At 47.5% G+C, this 20355-nt stretch overlaps 1 long non-coding RNA gene across 2 annotated transcripts in view; it reads right to left on the reverse strand.

Annotated features, from left to right (window-relative positions):
- Positions 1-7628: 7628 nt before the first annotated feature.
- The window catches only part of LOC106733013 (uncharacterized), a 104933-nt gene continuing 92206 nt past the window's right edge, over positions 7629-20355 (reverse strand). For both annotated transcript variants that reach the window (XR_016348953.1, XR_012901984.2), the window contains one exon: positions 7629-9410. This is a non-coding gene — a long non-coding RNA (uncharacterized LOC106733013). The remainder of the gene's footprint in view (positions 9411-20355) is intronic.

Below are 20355 nucleotides of genomic sequence, written 5' to 3' on the forward strand. Positions count from 1 at the left end.
ATAGTTAAAAATAGTGGAAAAGTTTCCTCGGGTGTGCCAAACCCAAGTTCTTAACTACAAGATGTTCATGCTTTCCCATTTTGGTTCATCACCGCTGAGTGTGCCTGCCTCCAGATACCAGCTCCCTTTGACATGCACACTCCACACAGGTTGCACAACAGAGATATGCTTCAGGTATAAATAAACAAACCGTTTCTTTAATGGAAAAATCACAGGTTCAGGGCTGCAACAGTAAGGGAAAGCAAACACATCCAAGTCACACAGAAAATAAACATGAAGAGACAATCTCAGACTTTACACTGCTATATTAGCTAGATTCCCTTTTCCTGTACAGTACAAGTTACCTAGTGCCTCTGACCAGTTTCTCAGCATCCTTTCCATCCGAACAGGGAGTCACTGTTTCACAGACAGCACCCTACTAGTTGCTGGCTCTCAATTTCTGCATAGCTTTTCCTTCAAACCCTCTCCCCTTAGAACAGGGCTTGCAGGATTTTTTTTTCCTTTTCTCTGAGGCAATGTGTGCGCTTAAAATGATGCTTTGGCAGTTCTGCAGCGGAAGGCTCGTTTAGACTTAAAAAGCTGCATCTGCACCACTTCAGTGAAGACGCTCCCTGGCTACGTCTAGACTGGGCCCTAATTCCAGAAAAGTCATGCAAAGCAGGTAAGTCAGAATAGGGAAATCTGCGGGGGATTTAAATATCCCCCGCGGGATTTAAATAAACATGTCCGCCGCTTTTTTTCCAGCTTGGGGAAAAGCCGGAAAAAAGCATCTAGACTGGTGCAATCCTCCGGAATAAAGCCCTTTTCCGGAGGATCTCTTATTCCTACTTGAAAGGGCTTTATTCCGGAGGATCGCACCAGTCTAGATGCTTTTTTCCGGCTTTTCCCCAAGCCGGAAAAAAAGCGGCGGCCATGTTTATTTAAATCCCGTGGGGGATGTTTAAATCCCCCGCGGATTTCCCTATTCTGACTTACCTGCTTTGCATGACTTTTCCGGAATTAGGGGCCAGTCTAGGCGTAGCCCCTGTGTTGGTGGGTGGGGCTTTCTCCCATCAACATAAGTAACCCACTTTCTCTTGATTTCAGCAGCTGTTTCTTTAAGAAAAAACAATTACCTATGTAAAAGTTGAGTACAATGTGGCTAGTTAATAACTACTCAGTTTGAACGTGTAAGACCATCGTGCTGAGTCACCTGTCATTTTGTCTCCTAGATTTCTGGAAGGTAAATCAGGGTCCAGATCTAGTAGTTCCTTTTCAAAAATGTTTCCATACAATGTTAGTGGAAGGAGAATAAAGCCTTTACCGTTTTCTTTCACAAACCATCTCTGTCTAAATTTCATTGATGCAAATATAATGATGCAAAATTGACACAGGAAACATAATGGAGGCTAATGAGGAAGAAATGTAAGGAACCCCCAATGCTAGTCCCCTTTCGACAGCAAGTTAGGGGGCCTCCCCAAATGCTACTGGTGCAGAGTTCAGGCACCTTTCCCTTGCCCCTGGATACCTGAGGAGAAACCTACTGCCTCTTTCCTCCTGGGGCAGTTGAGGATAGCAAGGGGACCCCAATGCTGTTGGTGCCCTCTTTGGCCCTCTTGATTGATCTTCCTCCTCCCTAATTGCTATCACTGCTCCTCATCTTTGAAAGAGCAGGGAGGAAGCAGAAGGAAGCTAGAACTGCTTCTCCTCAGGCCTCGTGAGGGAGGAGAATTCTACAGCTCTCTACCTCAGACTAATTTGGGTGAGATAGGAGCTTCCGCTGACACCTTTGTGCCCAAGTGGATGGGTCTGACTTTCCCTGGCTATACTGAGCTCTCTACTGAGGTGGCAGATGAGTCCCTGTAGCCAGACAGGAACACCCCGCCCCCTCCCCTCCGTAACATCCATCTTTGCTTGCCTGGAAGCATACAGGGCACACAGAGCAGTAAAATCAGCATAGTCTTTGAAGCCTTGACAGAAGGCCGGGATATGCTGGCTGCTGTGACCCTGGATGGCTGTAAACAGAGATACGCCAATTGTTGACCTCGAGGCTGCGAGAACTGCCTTGGCTGGCACCTATATTGATACGAACACACAGCCGTCCGTGGGGGGAGAAATCTCCCTCCCAGTAAAGAATGTCCAGTACTCACAATTTAGTTATCTCTCTTGCAAGTATAAATTAAGTTGAAACTCCCTTGTAAGAACTGACGTCACAAAGATGGACCAACACAATTTGGCATCTTAGATAAGAAAGAGGATACAGGCCCCTATGGGTATAAAGATGGGTCCAGCACCACACTTACTCTGAGTGTCAATCTACCATCTATCTCCTGGTCGGGTTAGGTGATTGGCCTCCTGAGGTTCCACGGGGACACCCACCTCGTATTCGTCTTTCCTAGGAGTTGAGGGACCAGCCCTGGCCTGATATGCTGGAGTGGAAAGGCACAGAAGGGGGTACAAATTGTACCTGGATGTGGTCCTTTACCTTAAGTGTACACATAGACTTAGAGCTCTTTAAAGATTAAGCTGTCACTTGGTACCATTATTTCTATTTTCTATTTTTATTTTCTTTGTAACCATTTTTAAGATCTATATTTGGTAGCAGTTAAGAAATAGAGCAATAGCCATTGGAAACATATGATTTATAAGCTTCTTTAATAAACCTGTAACTGTTTAAGCTTTAACCTGACTCCTCCAGTTGCTGTAACAGAACCAAGCACAATTTAAAAGAGCTCCAGCCAGTAATAAGGCACAGATACAGGTAGAGCTGGGCATTTGGATCGTGTCGCTTCCAGGGGACAGATCCATAGGGGCATCTCTCAGCCTTCCCTAGGCTGCCCACTGTGAAGAGATCATGTATCCTAGCAGTCAAAATCTGAGGTGTAATAAGCTCTCCCTGTAAACTCTGGGGCCTCTGTCAGCCTGTTGGCTGCCCACCATGAAGGGACCTGGTCCTAGCGGTCAAAGACACAGACGTTAAACTTCTCAGGGCACCCCTCAGCCTTCCCTAGGCTGCCTGCTGCGACGGGACCTTGTGTCCCAGCAGTTGAAGACTCAGGTATAACACACCCACATGCACTGCCCTGACCATCGGCTGACAGTCCCCCAGATGAGTCTCTACCTGAACATCAGGAGGGTTTGCTGACTCAGAGCGCCGTGCTCGCCTGGCAGGAAAAGCCTCACACACACCTAAGCTCTGTGCTTAGAATCAGGTGGGCAAAGGACAAGGCAGCCTCCTTCCTTCCATAGAGAAACAGTGAGTGGTGATTTGGGGAGGAGAGAGATCCCAGCTCTCCTGAATCGGAGCAATAGCTTCAGGCTAATAGATCCCTGCTGTCCAAGCCAAAGCCATCCCTAGTGTGACAGCTCGACAGGGATTACCGAAGCCACAGGCTGCCTGAAGATTGGCAGTGTATGACATATGCTCACTGTCATGGATATTTCTTGTCATTACTAATGCAAATAGGGAGGTGGAGCCCATCACTCAGGCCATAACCTGGGTGTCATCTTCGACTGTATCTAAATCTTGTCAATGCTTTCTGCATAACATTTCTGTGATACAGCCTATTATCCACTCACACGCTAGAACTCTCCTCTGGGCTCTCATCGGCTGATGTCTCAGTTACTGCAACACCCTTCTCTGTGGCTTTGACAAATGTAGACATGTCCCTCACATATCTATTCAGAATGACGCCACAGAGATCATTGTCTTTACCCACCAGCTTGACCCTGTCACCCCACTCTCTGTGTTCTTCCACTGGCTCCCCCTTCTCTAGTACATTGGACATAAATGCTGTGCCTTCCCTTTCAAGACCCTGCATATCTAAGCCCCACCCAACTACCACCTCTCTTCTGCTATCGAGACATCCGTGTTGGATGCCAGTGGGCCTGCTTGTTCTATTTTCAAACCAGCACCTTTGTGTTTTCTCCTGTGCTACCCCTCATGGTGGGGAGCAGTTCCCTGGAAACTTCTGCAAAGCCACCTCATTCTCCTCCTTCCTATCCCTCCTCCACGCTCTCCTTTGCCACGATGCCTATGAACAGTTTGAGAATGGTTGGGCAGCTGCTGCACAGAGATGCCAGCCTTTCATGCTGACTCCATGTATTCCCTGTCTCTTGCTCTATCCATCTGTTGTCTCATACTTAGGGCTACAATCACAAAGTGACTCAAGTGCCTCACTGAACTTTAGGGTCCTAAGTCCCAGATCCAGGCTCCAATGGTATTCACAAAGCCCCTGCTCAGTCCTGAAGACTAGCTTCTTAAACTCACTTGGTGCCTACGCTTTTGCAATAGAAGTTCTGTTTCGGCCTCTGGGCGTATGCACTGCTGCCTCAACCTGTACTTGGGAAGGAAGAATCCCAACCATTGTTACAGTCTGGGGACCGACTGGCTAAGTAGCAGTTCTGTAGAAAAGGACCTGGGGGTTACAGTGGATGAGAAGCTGGATAGGAGTCAACAGTGTGCCCTTGTAGCCAAGAAGGTGAATGGAGTATTAGGTTGCATTAGGAGGAGCATCGCCAGCAGATCTAGAGAAGTGATTATTCCCCTTTATTCAGCTCTGGTGAGGCCACATCTGGAGTATTGTGTCCAGTTCTGAGCCCCCTGCTACAGAAAGGATGTGGACGCATTGGAGAGGGTCCAGTGGAGGGCGACCAAAATGATTAGGGGGCTGGAGCACATGACCTATGAGAAGAGGCTGAGGGATCTGGGCTTATTTAGTCTGCAGAAGAGAAGAGTGAAGGGGATTTGATAGCAGCCTTCAACTTCCTGAAGGGAGGTTCCAAAGAGGATGGAGAGAGGCTGTTCTCAGTAGTGACGGATGGCAGAACAAGGAGCAATGGTCTCAAGTTGCAGTGGGGAGGTCTAGGTTGGATATTAGGAAAAACTATTTCACTAGAAGGGTGGTGAAGCACTGGAATGAGTTACCTAGGGAGGTGGTGAAAGCTCCATCCCTAGAGGCTTTTAAGTGTCGTTTTGACAAAGCCCTGGCTGGTATGATTTAGTTGGGGTTGGTCCTGCTTTGGGCAGGGGGCTGGACTTGATGACCTCCTGAGGTCTCCTCCAGCCCTAGGATTCTATGATTCATTGTACACATCCAGCTGCCTGTCTCCCACTTAAGCTCCAGTGTGACTCACAAATTGGGGAAAGAGAAATGTTCCTCCATCTAGCACATGTGAGGGGCCTGATCCAGTAGGCATACTCAGAGCTCTCCTAACTGCACAAGATGACGCCACTGACACACTAAGCCCTCCCATCTAGCTAACAGGTTAGGGGGCTCAGCCAGGCTTTATGAGGCCACCAGTTCAAGTCCTCCCTTATGAGAAGAAGGAATTTGAACAGGGAGGGATCTGCCAACTTTTGTGGGAGAGCACTGAGCAGTGGGATAGTCTGATGAGGGGGCTCCTTTGATGTCTCTGAAAACTAATCAGACTTATTGGAGAAGGAGGACTGGATCTTGGGTTTCCACCTTCTGAGGTGAGTGCTCTAATTACCAGGTTACAGAACCACTCTTCTGGAGGCTCACTCTGGCTATGTCTACACTATGGAGTTTTTCCAGGATACCTGTATCCCAGAAAAACTCAGCCACATCCAGGGAATACGTCTTCCGAATTTTTTTTCAGAAGAGCAGACGTGCTCTTTTGGAAGCCCTGTAAACCTTGTTTCACAAGAAAGAAGAAGGGCTCTTCTGAAAAAGGAGTCTTTTCTGAAATTTGGCCCAGTGTAGACAGGCCAAATTTCAGAAAAACCTCTTCCGACAAAAGAAATGGAAAAAGGTATACAAATTATGGAGCACAATTTGCATACCTTTTGCAAAAAAGAAGTGTAATGTAGACATAGCCTCTGTTTCTCTCTCACACATAATTATTATCTAAAGTGAAAGGGTACGTCTACACTACAACGTTAATTCGAACTAACGGATCCAGACTAAAAAACTAGTTCGAATTAGCATTTTTCTAATTCGAACTAGCATGTCCACATTAAGTGGACCCTGAACCAGGCTTAAGGATGGCCGGAAGCAGTGCCGACAGGGCATCAGAGGAGGACTTAGAGCGTGGAGATGCTGTCTCAGGCTAGCCAAGGGCTGTGCTTAAAGGGTCCCGACCCCCACCCCGGACTGACAGTTCTCAGGGGTGTCCCGCTTGCAAAGCAGTCCTGGCTTGGATTGCCCGGAGTACCCGCACTGGGCACATCACAGCACTCGGCCCTCAGACCGGCTGCACTTGCCGCAGGCTGCCATCTGGGCAGAGGGGGCAATTGGGGGGCTGCAGGAGAGCTTCCACCCCCAGAAGCCTGCAGAGCCAGCCCAGTCCTCCCCATTGGGGGCTCGTACCCCATTCCTCCCTCACATCCTTCCACTTACCCTTCCCTAGCCCCTCTTCTTGATGTACAAAATAAAGGACAATTGTGTTCAAAAATGGAATCTGTCTTTATTGAACAAAACTGGGGGAGACTGGGAAAAGGAGGTGGGAGAGGGGAAGAGAGAGGGTGGGAGAAGGGAGGGCAATTAAAATGATCAGGGGTTGGGAACAGGTCCCATATGAAGAGAGGCTAAAGAGACTGGGACTTTTCAACTTAGAAAAGAGGAGACCGGGGGGGGACGGGGGACGACAGGATAGAGGTCTCTAAAAGCAGGAGTTGGGTGGAGAGGGTGCATACAGAAAAGTTCTTCATTAGTTCCCATAAAGAAGGACTAGAGGACACCAAAGGAAAGGAATGGGTAGCAGGCTTCAAACTAGTAACAGAAAGTTTCTTCACAAAGCAAAGAGTCAACCTGTGGAACTCCTTGCTTCAGGAGGCTGTGAAGGCTAGAACTAGAACAGAGTTTAAATGGAAGTGAGATCAAGTCATGGAGGTTGGGTCCATGGAGTGCTATTAGCCAGGGGGTAGGAGTGGTGTCCCTGCCCAAGGTTTGTGGAAGGCTGGAGAGGGATGGCACGAGACAAATGGCTTGGTCACTGTCTTTGGTCCATCCCCTCCAGGGTCCCTAGGGTTGGCCGCTGTCGGCAGACAGGCTACTGGGCCAGATGGACCTTTGGTCTGACCCAGGACGGCCATTGTAAGCTCAGGGCTCAGGGTCAGGGGTCTCAGTGGACCACCTTGATTTTCATGCACACCTGCTCCTGGGTGGCCATGCTGGCAGCTCTCCTGCCCTAGACGGCCACTTTCCTGTGCCTAGTGTGGAGGTCGTGGATGAGGTCCACGATGTCCACACTAGCCCAGGCGGGTGCCCGCCTCTTGCGGTCCCGGGCAACCTCCTGGGAGCCGCCAGCCTGGTTCCGGGAAGAGGGGCAGGGCTGGGGGGCATCAGGTGGGTGGCTCGATCCGTGCCAGGTGCAGGGTCTGCTGGCTGGGTGCTGGCAGGCTTACACCTGGCACGGGCACCGTAGCCAGCCCGTGCCCCTTTAAGGGGTCCGGGGCCGGGAGGGGGGCAGACGAGTTTCCCTGGTGTTGGCCAGAGTGGCCACCAGGGAAAGCTGGGGAGGGCTAGCCTCCCGCTAGTTCGAATTAAGGGTCTACACACCCCTTAATTCGAACTAGCTAGTTCGAACTAGGCTTAATCCTCGTAAAATGAGGTTTTCCTAGTTCGAACTAAGCGCTCCGCTAGTTCGAATTAAATTCGAACTAGCGGAGCGCTAGTGTAGCGCCTATTAAAGTTAGTTCGAACTAACGTCCGTTAGTTCGAACTTACTTTGTAGTGTAGACATACCCAAACAGTTTCACTGGGAGAGATTGAGGGAGACCCACTCAGAAAATTATATGAAATCGGTGGTGGGCACCCAAAGTGCTGGGCTAACGATTATAAATGAGGACGGTGCAAGAAATGCCCTAGGTAGCTGAGTGCAGGAGGGGGTTCACAGCAGAGAGAGGCACCCCTCTGCAGCCTGGATGGAAGCACTGAACTCTCTGAAGGCATATCTACACTAGGAAATTATTTCAAAATTACTAACATTGAAAAAAATCCTCCAGAAGTAACAAAATCAAAATAGCTTGCCTCCACTGCAGGGGAGCATCGGAATTAGTCAGAATTATTTTGAAATAGTGCATTCACACTGATTGGAGCCTGACTCAGACTTAGAGCACCTGGAAGCACTCTGGGGAGGGCATCAGGAAGGCAGAGGCTTTCTGTAGCTGTTTGGTCAGGCAAGCTGTGGTTTCAGTGGCTTCTCTCCACAGATGCATGTCACATACCACTCCTCTACTGCGTTCCGCTTTGCAGGACACAAAAGGGATGCAGTGTGTTCTGGTTGCCCTCGTGGACACCACAGCACTCAAAGCCTGGAGCCAGAGCTGCTGCAAAGCGGTGTCAGGCTCATGGACCTTGTGCTTTGCCTCATGGTGCAATTCGTGCAGACCGCCCGCATGCTGCTGCAGTAAGATGAGGACCAGCTTGGACTGCAGGATCTAATCCCCCAGGTCCTTGTGCCCCTAGTGCTGCGCATGCCCCTCAATCCCCTAGACACACAGAACGCCACTTCTGGCAGTGAGAGACAAGTTCGGACTGATGGGCCCACATCCCTGCAGCTATTGGATGACAAGCAGTGGCTGCAGAACTTCCACATGTGGAAGGCCACTGTCTAGGAACTCTGTAGGTCACTTGCCCTTGCCCTCAGGTGACAGGATACCCGCATAAGACCCTCCATCCCCCTGCAGAAGCGCATCACCGTTTCCTTGTGGAAGCTCGCCATACTGGACAGCCATCGCTCCATTGGGACCCAATTCAGAGTGGGGAAATCCACAGTTGGGGCCGGGGCCATGCTCCTGCACCTAGCCAAGGCCATCAACCAGATGCTGCTACAGAGCATCGTCACTCTGGGGAGCGCTGTTGAGAGCTTTGCTGCCATGGGTTTCCCCAACTGTGGGAGGCCATAGACAGCACACACATCCCAATCCTGGCCAGTGACCACCGGGCCTCGGACTACATCAACAGCAAGTGGAATTTCTCCATGGTGCTGCAGGCCTTTGTGGATCACAAGGGACACTTCACTGACATCAACGTTGGCTGGTCGGGGAAGGCGCATGATGCACACATCTTCCAGAACTCCTGCCTGATCTAAAAGATGTACACTGGCACTTTTGTTCCCAAGTACACTTTCAGAGTCGGGTTGGTGGACATGTCCATCTGCATCCTGGATAGTAACCCATACCAGCATGACTGGAGGGGGTGGTTGGTGGGCCACTCCATGCATGAGGCCGTGCACTCCATCACCAAGGTGAGGGAGGAGCACATGGCTTCCTGCTGGCATGCCAGCTGATCCCAGGCATTCTTCCTCTGCTCCTGCTTAGCTCTGTGCTCCTCCTAGTTGGTGATCACTCCTGGCCATCTGCTCCTGCATCAGGTCCTCACGTGTTCTCTTCTGCCTGAAAATCCTGTGGAGTTCCGTAGATGGTATGGGACGTGGGGGACACACCAGGCTTGCAGCAGGCCTAGCTGTGAAGAAAAGTTACAAGGTCAGTCATCCCAGGAGACACTGTGTATGAAGACCAGCCGACACCATCTGTGAGCCAATACCAAAGGTCTCAGTTCAGATGATGGTGAAGTGCTTCAAGAAAGGCCATATGTTGCCTAGACAGTGGGCACTTTCCCGCAGGGGCACAGACATTCCAGGGGAGCATCACTGCACCCATGGCCCAGGGACAAGAAGGCATGGGAAGGTGCCAGCCAGGTCAGGAGTCTGCAGGTGGAAGGAGGGGACAGGGCGGCTCAGCTTCCTTCGATGTCCTGCACACATCAGGTCCACCAGTGGTGGCGTCCTGTAGAGAGAGAACTTTTATCCTTCCCTGCTGCAGAAGGGGGCTATTGGAGAAAGTGTGTGTGAGCAGCAGATGCTACTTACCAGAGAGAGTGCTACTGGGGTCCTCTCCTCTTCCCCCTTGCCCCCTCCCCCCACCAGCAGGCTCTCAAGCATGGTATCAGTCTCCTTCATATTACTGCACTTGACCAGGAGCAGATGCTACCTGAGTGCAAGCATGACCCTGTGCTATGTGCAACACTGCTATATGGTTCCATGACCCCAGACTCTTTAGTGGTGACTTGTTGTGGGAAAGTGTCCCATGACGGAGGCCGGAATAAGGCAGGCCCCTCCAGGAACCTTGTGAGAAGGACTGAGGGAGTTCCTGTGTGAGAGCGTCATGGGGCTGAGTGCGCTGGACTGGCTCTCCATATACACCCACATGTACAGGCTGTTGTGTGGCCCCCAAGAAGCTCATCGCCTGCTGCCATGTGTACATAAGGAAAGTTATAGAACTGACCTAAAATGCCTTCCCCAGGATTGTCTGAGGCCTAGGAGACATCCTGGGAGGGAGAACTGGCTCCCAGGTGAGGAGCGGGTCCTGGCTGGTGGGCATGGCCACCTGGCTGGCCTCCTCCTCCACATCCTCCTTGTCTGCAACCCCGCCCTCAGGGAGGCTGACGCCAAGGCAACTCAACAATGACAGGAGGGGTGGCGTGACAAGCCCCACTATCAGGATGGCATCGAACTGTTCGTAGTAGCGGCACATGTGCAGTGCCGCCGTGGAATGTCTGCTCTGTTCCCTGGCATTGTTTTAGGCCTGCCAGAGTGCTTTAATCTTCATCTGGGCCTAGTCCAGGGTCTGGGTGGGGCCTTTGTTGGGCAGACTGGTGGCCATCCAGCCATAGATGTCAGCATTCCACTTTCTGGTGCAGAGATCCTGGAGGTTGATCTCCTCCCCTCAGACCTTGATAAGGTGCAGGAGCTCCACACCAATTCAGGACCTAGCTCTCCTGCATCCCAGGCCAGTGGCAGCCGAGAATGCTGCAGGAGTGCGGGCAGCCGTGGAATGCTCTAAGGGAGTGTTGGGGTCTTCCATGGTTCCATCGGCTCCTGCTGTATGGCATGAGGATTGTCAAGCTGGCCATGTGCCACAAGTCCTCCTCTTGCAGCCAGGAGTTTTAAGCTCCACAGGAGAAGGGAAGCAGTGTAGAGGGTGGAGATGGCAGGTGTGGCCAGAGGAGCCACAAGTTCAACTGTGAGAGTAATATTTCAAATTACTGGCACTGGATCATCCACACTAACAGTATGTCAAAATAACAACTTCAAAATTAGCATTATTCCCTGAGGAAAGCAGGAGTACAGATTTCAAAATAACCAGCCTGTTATTCTGATAGGCTTGGTAGTGTGGATGCTCCGCTTGTTATTTCAATATCCTCTCCTCAGCATCACCCAGTGGCTAGCTCAGGCCAGGAGCACCACAATCTGTCTTTGTGAATCTCATTCTTAGGCCACTTTCTCCCTCCGAGCATTGTTTAGGAAGCCTGAGCACATCATTCAGACCTTGTGATTCCGGATGACTTTCTCAGCACCTCCAAATTAGTGAGCATTGCATGACCCAGTTCCCTGTGTGAAGTTAATCCTCAAATTGTAAGCTTCTTGGGGCAGGGTGCTTTTGCACTGTTTGTACAGTGTCTAGCACCTGGGAGCCCACACCCAGATCTAGGGCTCATTGGTGCTACACAAATAAATAAGCATAATCAAGGACATGGCCACATCAGGATGCAGAATCAGATGGGTTGTTCTGGAGAGCATAAGGTCCTCATATGCCTTAACTTTGATTCCCTTTGTCTTTGATGCTTAGTCTGATGTTCTTAGAGGGATTTTCTAAGAGCTACACACATCAATTTCCCACCATTTCCAAGAGTTCCCATTTCTGAATGTCAAGCTGTCACACATTATGTACAACATGCTTTTATTGTGCATTCATGAAGTGCCACTGCAATTAAAGTCTCCTGGTAATTAGCTAATTTATTAATGAAACAAGGCTGGTCTTAAGGATTTTGCAGTGAAAAGAACTTCCCTCTCCCCCACACACCATCATCAGATTCATGGTGGTCAGAGACTGAAAAAAAGTATAATTGTGCCAAGGAATCTAATGAACAGAACTTGTTACTGCTTCTGATTTGCCACTCCCAAGGCAAGTCACACAATGAAATAAGACAGGGGAAAGACAGGGGAATTGTAGGAAAATTCAAGATAAGAAATGACAGGTGTCTTCAACTTCTTGGCTGCAGAAGGAACATTGTGCTCACACATGATGGCTTTGATGGTTAAAGTCCATAGGTTTACAGCTTGCAGAGTAAACTACAAAACATCTTCACAGAGAAGGCACCTCTGCCAAGCTGCAATGTAACATCACATTAGCGTAGGACTCTGATGATTATCTGATAATCTCTTCCATTCATTACTGATAGATGCCTTCCAACAAGACCTCTGTATAAATGATACCTGAACCAACGAAGGAACCAAAATTCTCTTTAAACGTTATCATTAACAGCTCCCTCAACAATGTCATATACCTAATGCTTTTATTCTGTATTAGTTTTACCCACATAATAGAACCCATATGGGGGCTTCGGTTGTTAGCCTATTTGCTGGGGTTTAGAAAAAAAATTGAACGCATGTAATTTTTGGTAATGTGGGCAGGCAATACTATTGCTGGCTCAGGAGGTACATTCATAAGAATTGCAAACACTGACTAATTGATTAACCAAGGGTTCTTGAGGAGAATGATTTGATTAGGGTAATTTATAGAGATTGTATCTTTTGTCATCATTTGTCTTTGAAAACATAGAGAAAAAAACTGCTTCCAAGTGCATGTAGCCGCCAGCATGAGAGATGGTGCATACCACATAATCAGTTACAGCAGTCTGCTCAATTCTATACCTTTCCAGCTAGTCAAATATCCAATAACAACACACACACACACACACACACACACACACACACACGCATACACACACACACACACACACGCATACACATACACAAGCATCAGAGTGCTCTCTGCACTCTAAACTTTTCTAACATTGGCTTATAAAAATATTTGGGGTTGTTCAGTGCTCTGCTCTCTGTAGCATAAACATTTATTTAAATGGGGCTGTCTTTTCAGTAATGAAGAATGAAGGAAAAACAATGGTCTGATTTTGACAAATTAACTTGTGATTTTGAGAGTCAGTGAAGCAGGGAAGAGACATTCCTAACTATACTAATTAAATGAGCTTGCAACATTTATTTTAATGCAATGGAACCAGCCATATGAAGATGAACATTTTAATTTATTTTTCAGTGACATTATGAAAAATTTCTCTGCTGCAGATTATCTACAAAAACAAATCTCATCAGCATCTAGGTTTGTGCATGAAATTTACATCCCTCACGTAAGTCTGACCTTCCCCCATGAAAACAAATGGAATGTTGCAAAGTTAAAAAGTTTCTGCAAAGATTGTCTTTCCATTGATGCAGAGGTTTATGTTCAAATTACCTGCGTGAAAAACACGGCCATTTTTCATGGCACAGCGTAGATGAAAAATTCAGAATCCATTCTAAGGGGAATGCAAATATAGCTCATTAGTTCAAAACCATTTTTCATGAAAGCCTGCTAAGTATTTTCAGGCAGCTGAGGATAGGCAGTTTCAGCCAAGAATGACACCACATGTCCCACTAATTGTTTTTTAAACTTGTGCCTTTTTTCTCTGGCATCCAGTTATTATTGAAAGAGGAAATATTCTTGGGAAAAATGATAGTATCCTAGATCACTTGAATACACATACTATGTCCTTTTGATATTGCATGTAGTGAAGAGTATGAGCAAAAATTGGCAGACTGATCATTTTTGCTCTTTTCAAGAACATAACATTTTCCTCTTCAGTTTTTGTTAGCTACATTTTAATGAGTAGAGTACGGATATTATTTACAGTGCACCAGCGTGGTAAAATGACACATCCCCATCCTGAGAAGCTTATAGCAACATAGAAGTCAATGGGACCTGCAGAAGCTCAACATCTTTTCTAATTGGACTGAATGACAGTAAATTATTACCTGTTTAAAATATTGTGGAGATTATTGTTTTGCTATATTTAGGGTCCTACCCAATTCACGGACATAAAAAAATGCATCAGGGACTGTGAAATCTGATCTTCTCCCATGAAATCTGGCCTTTCGTGTGATTTTACCTTATACTATACACATTTCCTGAGGGAAACCAACATTTCTTAAAGAACCTGACCCAAAAGGGAGATGCAGGGGGTAGACAAGGTTATTTTAGGATGGTCACAGTGTTGCCACCCCTCTGTGATGCCTTCAGAGCCAAGTAACTGAAGAATGATGGCTGTTAGCATCACAGAATCATAGAATACTAGAACTGGAAGGAACCTTGAGAGGTCATTGAGTCCAGTCCCCTACATTAATGGCAAGACCAAGCAGCCTCTAGGCCATCCCTGACAGGTATTTGACTAACCTACTTTTAAAAATCTCCTGTAATGGAGATTCCACAGCCTCCCTAGGCAATTTATTCCAGTGCTTAACCACCCTGACAGTTAGGCAGTTTTTCCTAATGTCCAACCTAACCCTCCCTTGCTGCAATTTAAGCCCATTGCTTCTTGTCCTATCATCAGTACTTGATAGCTGTTAGCATTCTCTTTTCCAAATTAAACAAACCCAGTTCTTTCAATTTCCCTTCATAGGTCATGTTCTCTAGACTTTTAATCATTTGTGCTGCTCTTCTCTGGACCTTCTCCATTTTGTCCACATTTTTCTTGAAATATGATGTCCAGAAATGGACACAATACTCCAGTTGAGACCTCATCAGTGCAGAGTAGAGCAGAAGAATGACTTCTCGGCTATGTCTAGACTGCAAGCCTCTTTCGAAAGAGAGCGTCTAGACTGCATGTTGAACTTTCGAAAAAGCGGCTTGCTTTTTCGAAAGAAAGCATCCAGTGAGTCTGGATGCTCTCTTTCGAAGAAGCCCTATTTACATTGAAGAACGCCTTCTTTCGAAAGAGGAACTTTCGAAAGAAGGCGTTCTTCCTCGTGAAATGAGGTTTACCGCCATCGAAAGAAAAGCCGCGTTCTTTCGATTTAATTTCGAAAGAACGCGCCTTGAGTCTGGACGCAGGGGAAGTTTTTTCAGAAAAAGGCTACTTTTCCCGAAAAAAACCCTGAGTCTGGACACAGCCCTCGTGTCTTACTTACAACACTCCTGTTAATACATCTCAGTATGATGTTTGCTTTTTTTGGAACAGTGCCACACTGTCAATTCATATTTCGCTTGGAGCTCAGTATGACCCCTAGAGCTCTTTCTGCAGTACTGCTTCCTAGACCGTCACTTCCCGTTACATATGTGAGCAACTGATTGTTCCTTCCTACTGGCTGGGCATCCAGCTCCGATGGCAGCACACCCGCAGCAGCAGTGCAGAGGTAAGTGCATACCATGCCACCCTTTCTTCTGCACTGCTGCCTTCAGAGCTGGGCAGCCTGTGTGTTGCAGCTGCTGACTGAGAGCCCAGCTCTGCAGGCAGCAGCACAGAGGTCAGTGTTGCAGTACCATACCATCTCATCCTTCTGTGCATCCTGACTTCCTATGACCGTGAAGTTGACCAAAATGGACCATGAATTTGGTAGGGCTCTAGCTATATTGTACCATCAAAACCAGACTCTTTTAGGCCAAATGGACTGATTCTAAACTAGTATTCCCTACCACTCAGCCTTGTGTATTAATAGAACAAACAAGGCCTCAAAAATAACGAGATTGCCTTAAAACCTATGTGACACATCTCAGAGGGGAGCCATGTTAATCTGTATCTGAAAAAATGAGGAGTCCTGCGGCATCTTAAAAACTAATAGATTTATTAGAGCATAAGCTTTCCTGGGTAAAAACCACTGCATCTGATGAAATGGTTTGTATCTATGAAAGCTTATACCCAAATAAATCTGTTAGGGTATGTCTACACTACCACCCTAGTTCGAACTAGGGTGGTAATGTAGGCAACCGGAGTTGCAAATGAAGCCCGGGATTTGAATTTCCCAGGCTTCATTTGCATATTGCCGGGCGCCGCCATTTTTAAATGTCTGCTAGTGTGGACTCTGTGCCATGCAGCTACACGCGGCACGGACTAGGTAGTTCCGACTAGGCTTCCTATTCTGAACTAACGTTACTCCTCGCTCAGGGTGGAACGAGGAGTAACGGTAGTTCGGACTAGGAAGCCTAGTCCGAACTACCTAGTCCATGCCGCGTGTAGCCGTGCGGCACAGAGTCCGCACTAGCGGACATTTAAAAATGACGGCGCCTGGCAATATGCAAATGAAGCCCGGGAAATTCAAATCCCGGGCTTCATTTGTAACTCCGGTTGCCTACATTACCACCCTAGTACGAACTAGGGTAGTAGTGTAGACATACCCCCAGTCTTTAAGGTGCCACAGGATTTCTCGTTAAAACCATGTTGTTCTAAAAATAATAAATGGGGGTTATTTTTCTTGCATTCTGTTTCTGGTGAATGTAGAGTTCATCTTGTCAAGTTTTTCTCTGCAATTGTGAAGACAGAAACTTTTTTTTTTAAATTTAAGTTGAGATTCTCAGGTAAAAAGCTGATTCCAGCATCATGCCATTTAAGAAAAACACCAAGTATAATGAGACTTGCAATAAAATCACAAGCCTTGGCAACTCAAAGAAGCTCAAAGAAGAATTCTTTATTGGGCTGACTACAATCAGCCAGAGAATAACCTGTGGTGGGGGTTTGGCTGTCATCGTATATCTGAGTGGCTGCATTGCTGAGCTTAGGCAGAGAAAAGGTCCCTTCAAGCTGGTGTTTTCCCTGCCATTACCCACAAATGGGCATTCAGACTGAGAGATAGGATTTCAAGGTGTCCAGTATTGACATGGACAGTATGGTATTTTTGCCTCCTGTCTGGTAAAAAAATTCAGAAAATACCAGACACCTAAATATCCCTACACACGCTCAACAACTGGGTCCAGCCCCTGACCCCTCTCCTCCCTGCTTACTGATTCTGTAGGGAAGCTGCCTTTTGGCTCCGATCAAGAAAACAAGATGGCCACCAGCAAAAAGCCTAAAGACTTTTCTGAAAGGGGCCATGCTGTTTTAATGCTTCATATATATATATATTCACTCAACAACTTTGGTCTCCCCCCCCCCTTTTTTTTCCTCAACAGAATTTTTTCCCTGGTGGGGTTTTTTTTGGGGGGGGGGGATTGTTATTTTTGGTTAAACCATCTGGCAACCCTACTGTGGGATTAGGGTTGGGTCTTCTGGATTCCATGGCACCTCTTAGACAGGAAGTACCCAGGTGCCCCCTGAAATGATCAGGTGGTGGAAATACCACTCCAAGCGAGTGATGTTGTGTCAGAGTTTTGTTTTCTAAAAGCTGTTGTGTATTGGGTTGTTGAAGAGATAGATTTTCTTGTTGTTATAGTAACTGAGTTAGGTCATTAGGGATTAGCCCAGACAGTTTTGGCTGGTTCTAACTAGCTCTGTGTTATGGAATAAAATGGAAACTTGCAACTGCTGCAGCTCTCTGTGTTTCAAGCAAATTCTTCCTAAACTCTGTAACTCCAAATCAAATAACAAAAGCCACCTGGGTCCAGGAACTGAGGAGTAATGGTAGTTCGGACTAGGAAGCCTAGTCCGAACTACCTAGTCCGTGCCGCGTGTAGCTGCGCGGCACGGAGTCCGCACTAGCGGACATTTAAAAATGGCGGCACCCAGCTTTATGCAAATGAAGCCCGGGAAATTCAAATCCCGGGCTTTATTTGCAACCCCGGTTGCCTACATTACCACCCTAGTTCGAACTAGGGTGGTAGTGTAGACATACCCTCAGTTATGTCCATGAATAAACCATAATCCACCACATTATGCAGTGTTGGAAGGAGCAAACTTTCAGACCATCTTAATTAAAGTGAAATCATCAGGTCCATCAACTGAGTGGAGGGAGTTATGACTTTTTCTTCCAGTCTTCTAAAACTTCCATGTAATACTCTGATTGAGACTGATTTGCTGGTGCTGAAAACTGTGTAAAGTGTGCTATCATCAAGATGTGAGTATTTCACCTAACATGGAATTAAACCCATGAGTCCCTGAATCTAAAGCTAAAATTTGTGCTTTCACAGACATTCTGCCGAAAGCTGGCACCAACATACTAGTGTACATTTATAAGGCCCAATGCATTGTTGGTTAACTCCACTGAAATGAAATTACACCATGAATTTGGCCCACTTTTCTGAGAGTCATTTTACAATTGAACAGCCAGAAGTTGAGGCTGCTATTCTGACACACATGTAACTCACACGTCTAGTGTGGCTCATTGTCCCATGCAGGGCTGGACCGAGCCCTTTTGGCACCCTGGGCCTAGGTGCAGTGGAAAGACAGAATCATGTACAAGGGAAAAAAGCTGAAGGTATTCATTGCTCATTCAGAGCTCAGATGCATTGCATTTCTTAGGATGAATCATTCTTCTTCATTCACCTTTCTATTCTGTTTTAATTTTTGTCTGCTTGGATTTTGTGTTTTATATTTTTCATGCTGTGAATTTTGCAGTTAATATTGTTTCCTGCAGTTATTTTAATTGTAACTTTGTATTTTCTCCACCACTCCTCCAGACTCAGCTAGGACCCTCAAGGGATCCCCACATTTTTCTTTCTTTACTCTTCCTGTCGTCACCCCTGCACTAAGGGAGGCTGCTTCCACTCCTAGCCAAGCAGTGTGCGGTGGCACTACTTCACATTTTGCCATATATAAAGAGTCACTGTACAGTTTCAGTCAGCCCAGTATAAATGTCGGTCAATGACTACTACTCTACAGAGAGTGCCCTGGTATAGCTTTGTTGGCATAACTCCCTAGTCTAAACACCGCTTGTGTCGACAGATGCATTTTTTTTCTGCCAGCATATGAACACCACTTCCCTGAACAACAGTGTGCCACTCCCTGAACAATGACTTCTGTGTTGACAGAAGTGCTCTTCCTTCAGCACAGTTGTGTCTATACTGGGGATTGTATTGGCATCGCTATGTCAGTCAAGATGTGGGCGTTTCCCACATATATTGGTATAGTTATATCAAGCTAAGTTTTAGTAGGTCAAGACTTAGACTAAGGGAAGATGTAGCAGGAGGCGTGGCCTCCCTCAGGCACAGGGGGGGGGTGAGACAAAAAGCAGAAGTATAAAAGGCCATCTCAGCACGCATTTGGGAAGGAGCTGCTGAAGGAGACAAATGGTTCTTCCCTGCTGTTGGAGCAGGATGCCAAGCAGAACTGCTGTTGCCCCAGGGCCCGAGCTGAGCTCCCAAAAAGCTGATACCACTCTCCTTTGCAATATATGCCAGGGAAACTGAGGATGAACCCTGGATACAGGAACACCCAAAAGCGAGAGTAAGAAGTAGCTCAGGGAACCAGGTAAGAGTCTGGTTGAGAATGAGCCTGAAAAAAGGTCAGCGTGTTGTGGGAGGATCCCTGCTGACCCCGTGGCAGACCACTCCACCATTGTTAGGGCCTGGCATAGGACATGGTGAAGTTGGGTAGGCCCGTGTCCTCCTGCCACCCTACCCTAAAGAAGGCAATACTCTCCCTCCTTATTCCACTTTACACCACCTATGCTCCTTACTCACTCCTACGTGTAATTCATAGATTGGGCTGCTTCTACAGCACTTTCTATTTGCAGGCCAGAGCCTTGATCAGCGGTGGGCCACCCGCAGCCCACAGGCCTACTGGGGTTCTATTTGTGGCTTGCGCACCCATATCTGCCCCCCTTGCTCATGCGTCTCTCGTGAACTGGTGCTTTGTACTTCCTACTCCTCCACCTCCCTCCCAGCACTTTTGGAGCACCATAAATCTGCTGATTCATACTCCATCCCTGCTCCTCCCCTACCCTTCCAGACCTTGAACCTACTTCAGTGCCCCAGTGTGCGAGAGGCAGGGGGGCAGAAAAGGGGTGCATGGGCTGCATGTGGAATTCCACTGGGCCATGGGCTGCAGATTGCCGACCACTGGTAATCATGTGGCCCACTGAGATGAAGCAGGACCATCCACGTGATCCACTCACTAGTGTTGGTTGCCCATCACTGGCCTTAACTGTTTGCTGCCCTGCTCTGCTTTAAGATGGAGGAATAAACTTCATCAGCTCTGCCTGACTGCCAGAGCCTTGACTGTTTATGGCTCTGCCCTGGTTGAGGACACTGAAAATGACCAATTTCTCCCCCTTCCGTTTGCTTGGAGAAGGCTCTAACAGACCAAAGGGTGAGGTAGTGTGGCCTCCTTTAGACATGGACACGGAGGGACACCCCCACCTGCCCACTGGGGAAAAAACAAAAAAAGAGCCAAAGTAAAACTTCCATGAGCTAGCATAACATACAGGTCTTATTCTTGAACAAGCTACAGCCAATCTAAGAGCAAAATGGCCACTATCTCTGGATAAAAGCTCAGTTCTTAGAAATTGAGAGGGGCAATCCAAGAGTATCACGGTTTTAGTGTCAGTGGTCACAAAAGGGCAATCTACATCCCAGCCCCAATACAAAAGTGATTGTTGTTTGAGGAGTCCTCACATGGTAGAGTTGGTTAATGGTACTATTAGCTCTGT

This window comes from Pelodiscus sinensis, chromosome 2, assembly GCF_052426305.1.
Source record: "Pelodiscus sinensis isolate ZL-2025 chromosome 2, ASM5242630v1, whole genome shotgun sequence".
Taxonomy (NCBI): Eukaryota; Metazoa; Chordata; order Testudines; family Trionychidae; genus Pelodiscus; species Pelodiscus sinensis.